Source organism: Herpailurus yagouaroundi, unplaced genomic scaffold (genome assembly GCF_014898765.1).
Source record: "Herpailurus yagouaroundi ecotype Mexico unplaced genomic scaffold, PumYag 187, whole genome shotgun sequence".
Classification (NCBI taxonomy): Eukaryota; Metazoa; Chordata; class Mammalia; order Carnivora; family Felidae; genus Herpailurus; species Herpailurus yagouaroundi.
Window position 1 is genome coordinate 2,903,035 of NW_024412418.1, and position 12,714 is coordinate 2,915,748.

The 12,714-nt window shown below is 39.3% G+C and overlaps 1 pseudogene; it reads right to left on the minus strand.

Annotated features, from left to right (window-relative positions):
- Nucleotides 1-2,694: 2,694 nt before the first annotated feature.
- LOC121043393 (olfactory receptor 5B2-like) lies at nt 2,695-3,643 on the minus strand (annotated as a pseudogene).
- Nucleotides 3,644-12,714: the final 9,071 nt, after the last annotated feature.

Consider the following 12,714-nt stretch of genomic DNA (forward strand, 5'->3'; position numbering starts at 1 on the left):
TTTTAAAGCCACTCAATACAACTTTTGTCTCGAGGTGCGTTCCTTGGTCATGGTTGCAGGCTGACAGCAACTCTTCAGGGAAGGAGAAAGCCTGAGGGCAATGATGCCCACTGACATTCAGATGAATGTAGGATGATCATGGAGCCCAGTGTGCAATCTGATCTCTCTAGAATGATGCTATGTGGACTGTTGTTGCTATTTCAGAGGCTGATATAAGGGCACCAAAAATGAGTTATTAAGATATGGGGCTCAGGGGAAGCTCTTTCAAGAGCATCTATGGCTCTTCATCCCACCTTTCTACGGAAGAAGCAATTAAACTACCTACGGGGACCTCCTACATGTATTGAGTGGGTATGCACAGTTGTCATTACTTGGTATTTCTTTTTTTCCCTGAATGTATGATTTAGCTATTTTCAGCCTACAATGGGTCATATGGGAACATTCCACACCATCTTTGAAGACTTTCTGTAACTCTAAAAAAATTATACATTCAAATAATTAGATTTCAACAAGAGAAACATCCCTATAAAGAAAAAAAGTGAGTCTTGTAATAGGCTACTCTGTCCCACAAGTAGTAGCATGACATTTCTGTACATTGAAGAAAAATTTTACAAATATGGAGATGTTGCAGCCTGTAATTAGACAGAGACCACAAAATGGAGCCATGATGCACATTCCCAGAGGTAGCTTCAGTATAGAATGGGGCTCCCTGCGGGGCAAATTAAATGCATAAATGTTGCGCATTACTTTGGGACTTTGAAAGTACGTTATGTTTATTACTGACAGTTATTTTCTGGTTTATCTTCTATATGGATATTTTGAACCATTTCAGTTAGGTGTATGTTCCAGAGTGCATGAAGTAATTTTCCAAATTAAATCATATAGCAAATACTAAATAGCATTTATCTTGTGCTTCCTTGACACCTTGCAAGCCATACTTCTGAGTAAAAATTATAAAATGGTTTGAGGTCACACAGCCGTTGAGATTTCCAGGCAATCATGCCAAAAATGACGGCTGCAAGCACTGAGTGAGAACGTAGATGAAAATATTTCAGCAAAGTGGAAAATAAGCTATAATACAGGAAATGCTCTAGGAGCATATCTAGATAGTTGCTACAGAGAATTCCCAAAGACTCAAGGACCTAACATATGGTCCAATTGGACTCAATTTATTCATTTGTTAGATAATTATTTATTGAGAATCTACAACGAATCACAGACTCATTTTGGTATTGGTGATCATGTGGCAAATACAACGGATAAAATCACTGTTCTTATGGAGGTAGTTCTAGTTAGGAGAGAGTTCACAAAGCAAAAGGCCAATAAATATACAACAGGCGAGTGTTTGTAAGGATGACAAAGAATAATGCAGGGTGAGAAGTTGGTGTATGCGGGAAGGAGAAAGTGACGAATTTTTAAAGGTAGGCAGAGAAGGCCTCTAAGATTAAGGAGACCCTGAATGGACTAAGAGAAGATTTCTTTCAGAAGGAACAACAAGTACAAAGACCCTGAGGTGGAAGTGTATTTGAGTTGTCCAGAAAAACCAAGGAAATCACTGTGGATGAAGCGAGGGAGAAGTCCGGGAGAGGGACAAGAGATGACCTAACAACACTGCAGTATGAAAAATAGGAAACATTAGCCATTTAAAAGCATTTTTAGACAGAAAAGTGTGCATTCTTGATAGTCTCTGTTCATTTTTTAAGCATTATGAGAGTTTGAGGTTACATGTGAATAATGGAAAATGTGTTTATTTCCCTCCATTTTTTTTTTTTGGGGTGTAGTCTAGATCTTTTGTCCTTTTAAAAAGTGTAATGTGAATATGTTGACTCTACAGAATGACTCAGTCAAGACAGAAATATAACTCTTTTTATTCTTTTAAAATTGTTAACATTTTTTTTTTTTTTGAGAGGCAGAGAGAGAGACAGAGCATGGGCAGAGGAGGGGCGGAGAGAGAGGGAGACACAGAATCCGAAGCAGACTCCCGGCTCTGAGCTGTCAGCACCGAACCTGATGCAGGGCTCAAACCCATCAACTGTGAGATCATGACCTGAGCTGAAGTTGGACATTTAACTGACTGAGCCACCCAGGCGCCCCAATACGACTCCATTTAAATGCAATATCTATGTGTCTTTCAATAAAATGTGCCAACAAAGAAAATACTTCTATTTAGAATTACGTACTTTTTCTTCAGTTAAGATTTTACAACAGGAATTCAGCAAAAGAAACAAATATTATTAGACACAAGTTTATATTCTAACCCCCAAATTATTTAAAATCATTTTACTCAAAACCACCGACACTTCGTTTACCTCTGCCAAATTTACCACTGCCATGTGTATATGTCCTCAGAGTCATTGAGGATGTGTGTATGTGTCTCTGCTCATAGACTCATTTTTCCCACTGATTTACATGTATGTTTACACAGGCATGTGGTAGAGAAAATGCATGTGGAACAAGCGAATAAAACAAATGCCATTAGTAAGTGTTTTGAGAAGCAGGACCCCTGGCTTTTCATGGCTTTCTTTGAGCCATACTAGTTCAAGTATTATATTTTAGATATACTTTATTTTTACAAGACAGCAGACTTTTCAAGTGTTAGGGATATAACTTGAAGAATTAAATGCAGGGTAAGTCTTAAAAATATGAATGGGATAAACCGAGAAATGAAACTAGATTATTGTGCATAATATAATATTAAAATCCAAGGACGAGAGATGATTTTGCCTTTTCCAAAACTTTCTTGAAAGCATTCTTGACTTCTTTGTTCCTCAGGCTGTAGACCACAGGGTTCAGCATGGGGATGAGCACAGTGTAGAACATGGATGCCGTTTTGTCTGTGTCCATGGAATGGCTGGAACTGGGCTGTAAATACATAAAGATGACTGTCCCATAAAAGATGTAGACTGTAGTGAGGTGGGAAGTGCAGGTGGACAAAGCCTTTTGGTGCCCCTGAGCTGACTGCATCTTCAAGCTGGTTATAAATATGAATAGGTAGGATAGGATTATGACGAGAAGAGCAAAAAAGACATTAAAGCTTGACACATACACAAGAACCACCTTACTAATGTGTTTATCAGAGCAAGAGAGAGCCATGACTGCTGGAATATCACAGGAAAAAGTGAAGGACCACATTGGACTTACAGAAAGAAAGACTGAACGTATTCCCAACCTGAATGGATGCATTCAGGAGACTACAGATGTAGCAACCCATGGCCAGAAGAGCACACACGCTCATCGTCATGGTGGTGGTGGGATGGAGGGGCTTCACACTGCTGTGTAGAGGTCACGGGCTGCTGAGGATAAGAGGTAACGTTCCACAGTTGCAAAGGCTGCAGAAGGGAACGTTTGAGCAGCACACGCATTATAGGAGATGACCTGGTCTCCTATAAGGAATCCAGCCGTGACCCTGGGAGTGCCAGCTGCAGAGTAACCAAAGTCCACCAGAGACAGGTTACTGAGGAAAAAGTACATGAGAGAGTGGCAATGGGAGTCCAGTAGGATCAGTATGATCATCCCCAGGTTCCCCCAAACACTGATGAAGTAAATGAGGGGTGAACACAATAAAAAGTGGAATCTGAAGTTCTAGAGTATTGGTCAGATCCATCAGGATGAAATCTGTCACTTCTGTATTAGCGTCCATGGGAATTACTAAACTCTTTGTAGTAACGAGAAAGAAAGGAATATTTGGTGAACAGAAAATAGATGGCGCTGAAATTTATTTATTTACTTATTTATATTTATTTATTTATTTATTTATTTATTTATTTATTTATTCATAAGTATGTTTATTTATTTGAGAGAGACAGAAACAGCACAAGCAGGGAAAGAGGCAGAGAGACAAGGAAAGAGAATCCCAAGCAGGCTCTAAGCTGCTGGCACAGAGCCCTACACAGGGCTCAAACTCAGAAAACTGTCAGAGCATGACCTGAGCTGAAACCAAGTCAGATGCTTAACCAATTGAGCCACCCAGGCCCCCCTGCACTGAAATTTAAATATATAAATACCTCATTTACTTCACCATTTAATTATGGCAATAACTTATTCTTCATGATTCTCTGATATAAAGCATAGATTTGAACAAAAAACTTAGGACTTAGATAAATGATCTATATGGTTACATACTGTTGAAGCCAAAAGATCCTTACAAGTCCCATAGCCAACTTCTTACTTGTGCCAATGCACAAAGAGAGGCACAGAAAGAGGTTATGATTTATCCAAGGTCACATATTTGCTGTACTTACATTTCCTAAGTCAGATTTCCTGAGTTTATTGACAGCTAAAGTTTATACAGTGCTCACATCAAGTACACGCTTATGTCTAAGGTTGACATATGCTTAATCCTCTCAACAAACCCACAAATGACTGTTTGTGCAAGTCTACATCAGTATCAACCAATAGAGTCAAGCCTTGGACCCAGGCAAAGTGATTTCCTAGGCCCAGGCTCTTAACTGAAGTTTAATTGAATTTATTTTAACTGAGTTCACATTTATTCATTGTGTCCATTAGGCCAAACTCAGTACTTGTAGGTGTTCAGTAGAATAGCTATGTATATACAAACTAGATGTACTGGGATAACAGCACAACTACAGTAGAGGCATGTACAACCAAGAATTCCAGTTGAATTCAATTCTGAAGAAGGTATGGCATTGGGTGTTAGAGCTTGGGCTCTGAGAAGAGGTTCATAAGCATTCAGAAAGCAGCCCTACCATTTTCAACCAAGGAGACATTGGTCCTAACATAACTTCCTTGAGCCTCATTTTCTTTATAAAATGAAGATGGTGGGGCACCTGCGTGTTCAGTTGGTTAAGCCTCCAGCTCTTGATCTCAGCTCAGGTCTTGATCTCAGGATGGTGAGTTCAAGCCACGCTGGGCGTGGAGCCCCCTTAAAAAAATAAATAAATAAAGATGGTAATGGGATGATTCAAAAGGGATTTTTTTACAAAATCTAAATGAGGTAATTAATTTTTAAAAAGCACAATGTGGGCATTCATCACAATCCTGATGAGTTACTACGTTATTATTAGGATGGAATGATGGTCTCCATCTTGGTTAAGGACAGGTGGGGGTGGGATGCAGGGCTTCACGATGTGGAGGCAGTGTGAAGTCTGGTAGCCCCCAGCCTCTTGTACAGTCACAGAGATGGAGAGTTGAAGGGTCATGGACCAGGAATTTCATTCTAGTCTGCAGATCTGTTATGTGGTCACCTCCATGGTTTTGCTTTTTAATTTTTAATTTGACCTTGGAGCTTTTGGTAGCATGTCCGTTCTCTGGTAACTACTTTTCTCTATCTACTCTCTACCTTCTATTTCCTCCTGGCCATTTTGCAACTTCACTTTACATTCCTGTCCCTAAAGGCACTTGTGTGTTTATAAATTTCTAACATACATGATAATATAACCTACAACTTTTAAAGCAAATAGAATGTGCTGCATTCTATGACCACTAATAAGGGAATGACATATTCAGATATAGATATGTTTCACTTTAATCTTCATGATAACATTAAACGTCAGTCGGCACTAGCATCCCTATTTTACAAATAAGAAAAGAGGATTTGAGAAGTTACTTCCTAAAATTACATGTCTAAGAGGAAGCAGCTCTGAGAATCAAATGTATCTATGATCTATTTTACAACCTACGCACTGAATGACTGCTCTGTCGACTTTTCTAGACGTCAGGAAAAGGGTGAGCTTCAGGGGTAAAGAATATTAAAGTGGAGTACAGATCTAAATAACCTCATGAAGATCTTCCTGGCATCTAAAGAACTGTCCAATCAAACTTTGCTTGTGAGCCTCCCCTACAATGACAGGAAAAGATAGAAAATGGGAGGAAATTACCTCCTGTTCAATCAGAGTAACATCCACCTTCCATCTTTGCCCATCCTCTTTAGGAACATAACAACGTTTCATAAGTGCCACTGAGCTTCCTACTAACGGAAGTGGTTTTTAATTGGACATAAAGTCCCAAGCGTTTCAGAAAAGATGTTCATGGTATTCTATTTTGAGCTCAAATAACTCATAACATCAGCTTCATTACTACTTTTACATGTATTACACTTCTCACTAAAAATGTGTGTGAAATACAAAAGGTTACTTACCTGGTCCTTGAAAACAGGCGATGGAAATCCTGAATGTTTAGTCATTGATCCGAAACTCTGCGGGGGAAGAATGTAGCAATCCCATCAACAAAGCTCCCTCCCAGGAGCGAATCAAAAGGTGCCCTTAGAGTTGTCCCTTACCTGATGTCAAACTTAGTTTCTTTATTTGTGAAATAGAGTGTTATTAACACATGGGCATGATTCGCAGGACTGTGGCTGTGAATAGCAAATAAAAAGGCTATAAAACAACTCAGTAAAGGGTTATCACTTGGACTGCATTCAGTATAATTTTCATGCTAGGGGTTTTCCTGACGATGGTTGCAGACTCACAGAAATTCCACAATTTGGGGGAAGATCAGCATGTGTACTAACAACCATTTGCATTCACACGAGTAAGTAAATTACCCAGATGCCTTGGTATATCGTCTGTTCCGTTCAAAATGATGTCAGGCAGAAGAACCATGTTGGGATTCTAAAAGATAATAATGAATAAGAACCAGAAACCTGGAGATCTCAGGGGAACAGGCCCTTGTGAGGGCAGCTCTAGGACTTTCTCCTACTACTTAAGGGAGAGGCAATTAAACCATCTGTGAATACCTAGCTTAATGTGTTGAGTGAACACACAGATGCATTTACATTTTTTTGCCATTTCTTCCTTATTTTCAGTTTAGCATAATTCATTTATAGCAAATTTCATGCATTTTAGTGTATAGTCCTGAAAGTTGGTTAAATGCATATGATCGTGAGCCACCAACACAATCAAAACAAAGACTAGTACCATCTGTCCTCCAAAGTCCCTGTGTTCCTTTGTGGTGAAGCCCTCCTGCCGCCCTCAGATCCTGAAACTGATTTTGTTCTTGAGACTTTTCCTCTGGAAGAAATGTCATATAAATGAGGTCATACACTATCTAATTTGTTGAGTCTGGCTTGTTTCACTCAGCATAAGGTGTATATGAGATTCATCCATTTCTTGCACGTATCAGTGGTTTGTTCCTTTTTATTGTCGAGTAGTATTCTATTATGTGGACCTAACCACACCGTTTATTTCTAGATTGTATTGATTACAGTTACATCAACTATAAACATTTGCATACAGAACTATTGTATAAACATAGGTTTGAGTAAATACCTTGAAGTGAGATTGTTAGCAGATATGGTAGATTTATGTTTAACCTTATCAGACATTGCCAAATGATTTTTTAAAGTTTATTTTTATTTTTGACAGAGAGAGAAATTGCGGGGGGGGGGGGAAGGGAGAGCACACAAGTGGGGGAGGGGCAGAGAGCAAAAGAGAGAGACACAGAATCTGAAGCAGGATCCAGGCTCTGAGCAGTCAGCACAAAGTCTAGCATGGGGCTCAAGCCCATGAACCATGAGATCATGCCTGAGCAGAACTCAGACGCTTAATCTACTGAGCCACCCAGGCGCCCAGCCGAACAATTTTTTTGAGTAATGCGCCATTTTGTATTTCCATTGGTAGTCCATGATAATCTCAGTTTCCTCATGTCATTGCTAAACCTTAGTACTGTCTACCCCAAGGTAGAGTATTCCTGACAGAACAAAGAGCCTGAATGAAAATTCTAAGGCTGTGAGAAATTATGTTGGTTATGGAGCAAGAGAAGTCCATTAGCCCCACAACAGCATGTGGCAGAACTATTGCAGAAGGGCAAATCACAGCTGCCAAGAGCTGTGATACTGTTTGGGGAAAATAAGGGACAAGTCAAACATTAAAAAAGGATATTCAGGAAATGATACAGGGGCTTTGAAAAGCTCTGACATATTTCTGGGTATGCACACGTAGTATGCAGGTAAAAACAGATCTGATGCCAGTTACTTATTTCTGGCTGATCTTATGGTTCCCCGCCAAGAAGAAAGCAAAAACCAGAGAAGATTTGTCAACTGCCCAAACTTTGAATAAATTCCCCAAACCATTCCCAGAACCTTCCTTCAAAATGGGTCTAAGAAAAACTTCCGGCACATCATTCGCTGACCACTGATACAGTGGCTACCCATAAGAGCACAGGCTTATAAATAAGAACAAGAGTTGAAAAGATTGGGTTGAAACTTCAAAGGCTACACACAGAAGGGAAACAGACTCTAAAATCAGTGTAGTTCAATCAATGAAACAAGAATGAGTATCAAACAACAACTCTGGGGATGGTCAGCATTCAAAGTTTCTATACTATGTGATCTGAAGGGCCCATTTTTTCAGCCAAAAAAAAAAAATTGTAAGGCATGAAAATAAGGAGAAAAATGTGGTCCAAACAAAGGGGAGAACAGTCAATAGAAACTCTCTGAGGGAGGTCAGATATATTCAAAGAACTGAAGAAAACAAGGAGAGGAAAATATGATGCCAGTGATTCATCTAATAAAGAATAGCAATAAACAAGATGAAAGTTATAAAAAAGGAAGAAGCTGTAATTTTGGAGTCCAAATTTTAACTGCATCAAAATTCAATTGTTTTTCCATATCAAGCAATGCCATGAATACAATTTTTAAAAAGACAAATCACAAATTGGAAGAAAGTGTTTGCAAATACAATAGCTGATTTAAAAGTTCATTTTGAGACTGTAGACATCTTGCAACTCAATTATGAGAAAACAAACATTTCTATTAAAAAGCGGGGAAAGGTTTGAAGAGATGTGCTAACAAAGAAAGCGTTTGAGTGCCAAGAAGCACATGAAAAGATACAAAATATCAATAACCAGAAATACTAAAACCAGAAGGAGACACCAGTTCACACACATTTGTATGGCTGCCATTGAGTAAACAGATAATAACAGATGCTTGTACAGCTGTGGTAAAGGAGAGTCCACTTACCTCACTGGTAGTATTTGAAGTTGGGGTTACTGGAGAGGCTGGAGAATTGGGACAAACTCTTGGTAGAATAAAGAGGTCGAATAAAATCCTCTGCGGTCTCATTATACAAAAAAAGCAAATAACTACTGGAGGAAGGAAGTCTGTTTCAGGCACAAAGACAATATCACTCACGAGATATATCTGTCTTTAGAAGGTCAAGGAGTGAGGTGCTAGGGGACTGCTCTGGAAACTTCTGAAGACATTAAGGACAGAAGACTTTTTATTTTAGTTTTTGTATATTTTTAGTGTTTACTTATTTTGAGGGAAAGAGAGAGAGAGAGAGAGAGAGCACAAGCAGGAGAAAGGCAGAAAGAGAGGGAAAGAGAAGATCCCAAGCAGGCTCCACACTGTCAACACAGAGTCTGATGTGGGGCTCAAACTCACTACCCATGAGATCATGACCTAAGCCAAAATCAAGAGTCAGATGCTTAACTGACTGAGCCACCCAGGCACCCCCATAAAGACTTTTTAGAGTTCCAATCAAAATTCCTGGGAGGAAGAAGCTGAAATTCTAGTGATTATAACGACTCTAGAAGTTCTGTGTATCTAAGAGATAAATTTATCCTCTCCATCCACTGCAAGTGTGGGTCCTTTCAATCCAATAGCTTATGAACTAAGAAGAAAAGTTAGCTCATCCTGTATACACATCCAATATATAATATTGAACTAGGGTAAAGATAATAAGGAAAAAGCCACCAACTCATTCATAAAAGTGAACAAAGGAAGACAAAGTTAATTCCAGAATTTTGCTGAGTTGACAAAGGCCCTTCCACCATGAGGATAATAGATAATTCTTCATTATATCTTGATTTTATTTTTGTGACGAACTCTATTTGCCATTCTTTTTCTTAGAACCTCGTTCAGTTTTTTGGAAATTGTTTTTTTACCCATTATTCTCTATTTACAACTTGTGAAGTGATTTTGAAGGGTCTGTTCTCCTTGAGGAACATCATTTGGCAGACTTCCACCCATGCAATTTTTTAATTTCCACAGGTGGTTTAAGACTTTTTCAATGAAGGCATAACCTTCTTAGAGATGCAGCTCCTTAAAAAACCTGGATGTTTCTTATCAGTTTGCTCCCATATTCTAGTAATCACACCCCAAATTATTTTCTAGATATAACTCTCTATTTTATTTATTTTCCTCCTTACTCCTATATCTTTCTCTCTTATCTTAATAATGCCTGTTATTTTAAAGGACACATGGATGCTGATGTTTATAGCAGTGCTATCAATAATAGCCAAATTATGGAAAGAGCCCGAATGTCCATTGACTGATGAATGGATAAAGAAGTTGTGGTGTTTATAATACCATGGAATATTATTCAGCCACAAAAAAGAATGAAATTTTGCCATTGCCAATGACATGGATGGAGCTAGAGAGTATTATGCTAAGCAATATAAGTCAGTCAGAGAAAGACAAATACCATATGATTTCTCTCATATGTGGAACTTAAGAAACAAAAAATGAACATAACGGGGAAAAAGAGAGAGGCAAACCATAAAACAGACTCTTAACTAAAGATAACAAGCTGAGGATTGCGGGGGGGGGGCAGGGAATGGGTTAAATGGGTGATGGATGGGGCGCCTGGGTGGCGCAGTCGGTTAAGCGTCCGACTTCAGCCAGGTCACGATCTCGCGGTCCGTGAGTTCGAGCCCCACGTCGGGCTCTGGGCTGATGGCTCAGAGCCTGGAGCCTGTTTCCGATTCTGTGTCCCCTCTCTCTCTGCCCCTCCCCCGTTCATGCTCTGTCTCTCTCTGTCCCAAAAATAAATAAACGTTGAAAAAAAAAATTAAAATAAATAAATAAATAAATAAATAAAATTCCCTTAAAAAAATAAATAAATAAATAAATAAATAAATGGGTGATGGGTATTAAGGGAACTTGTTGTGATGAGCACTGGGTGTTATATAGAAGTGATGAATCTCTAAATTCTACTCCTGAATCTAATATTACGCTATATTTTAACCAACTGGAATGTAAATAAAAACCCAAAACTACTAAAAATACTATAAAGAAAGGAAGAAAGAAGGAAAGACTATGACTGACATATTGTTGGTGACTAATAGATTGTGGTTTAAAATTACAATGATTTTTACTTGCTTATGTGGTATCCAAGATTGGATCCTGACCAAAGGGGAGAAAGAAAGGACGTTATGGGAAAAAGAGGTAAAGTTTGAATAAACTCTGGACTTCACTTAACAGTAAAGTACCAATGTTGGATTCTTTGCCTTGAAAAATGCAACATGATAATGTAAGACAATAAAACTTTAGGTGCAAAGTTTTGAGGGAAACTAGGTGAGTGGATATCCAGGAGTTCTTGGTGCTACCTGTGAAACTGTTCTGTAAATCCAAAACAATTCCAACATTAAAAGTTTATGAGAAATAATTTAAACAGTGGGCTCTCTAGATGGCATACAAAGGGCTCAACAGAACTTCTCTTCAGTGAAACAACATTATCACTGGTGGAAAATTTTTTTTAACCCCAACAATATGAAATCCCTTGAACTTGTCTTAAGGACATACAGCAAATGGAGAAACATGTGCTTGAGGAGATCTGCTCAGTCTCCTAAGAACAGCATTGTGTCATTTAGGCCATGACCCACTTCCATCACCTTCCCCAGCTCTGTGCGGTAGAAGTTATGTTACAGGAAAATGTGTCCAAGAAGGCAGGGGTACTTTCTAACTCCAGGTTCCATTGTGGACTACAGTATCATTCTCTGCAGGGCGGGACACAGGCATCTCTCTTTCTCTCCACGTCCATATTGCAGAAGCATTATTCCCAATGAGCAAGGCTGGGGGCGGGGGGGCAGAGGCTGTCATCTCCCACCCAGTTAATAGGGTAAAAGCTTTGCCCAACATACAGAAGGCTGAGAGTTTAGGGACCCAATGGCCTCTGCCTCAATTTGTTTGTTGGGTAGTGATTTCACATTGGGAAGGACAGGCCAAGAAACCTAGGACTATGGTCTTCCCCCTAGCACTCGCTTAAAGAAGAAGAGTATCATTCTGGGAGAGCTGGATCCTGTCTCCTCCTCCAGGACTAGTACAATGGCACAGAGTTTCTATCCAGAGAGTAGGCAGTCCATGAAGACAAGAATTCTGAAGCTTTACCTGAGGTGAATGACTTTATTTAGAGCAGGTGAGAAGTTCATGCCTAAGAGTATTATGGAAAACCATGGAGCATTTGGTGATAAGCAATTAAAAGAGGGTTGGAAAATTTCATGATACTGGTAGAAAAACATAAAATGGCAGAGCATCCAGTAGATTTCAAGAGAGAACAGGAGCAAGAGATAGTCAAGAAAAGTCCTCCTACAATCATACTCATGCCTAAGGGTCCCGAGGGCTGAATACATACCTTACACTGCATCCACTTAAGAGTCATAAAAGCAGGATGCGGAGAAAATGCAAAAGCTTTACCAAACCACACAGTGATCCATAAGCAAAGAGCCTTGAACCCTTAGCACACTTGAGCACAACCTTTGACTAAACACTGGATGAAGAATAAACTACTCTAATCCGGGTATAACTCTAAAGGAGTAGTGTCTGAAAAAAGTCATGCTTATCCCTGTTGATCTGGAAGACGTTGTGCATTCCCAAGGTCACACTCCCTGGAGAGTCATAGGAAGGAAAACTTCTAGTCCCTGGATGAACGTAGGGCAAAATTATAATGTCGCTGAACTGTGAAAGCCATATCCGACACACAGAAACATCCAATGGTAAAATGTGAAAATTGGTGTCTACCTGATTCGGGAGATTTA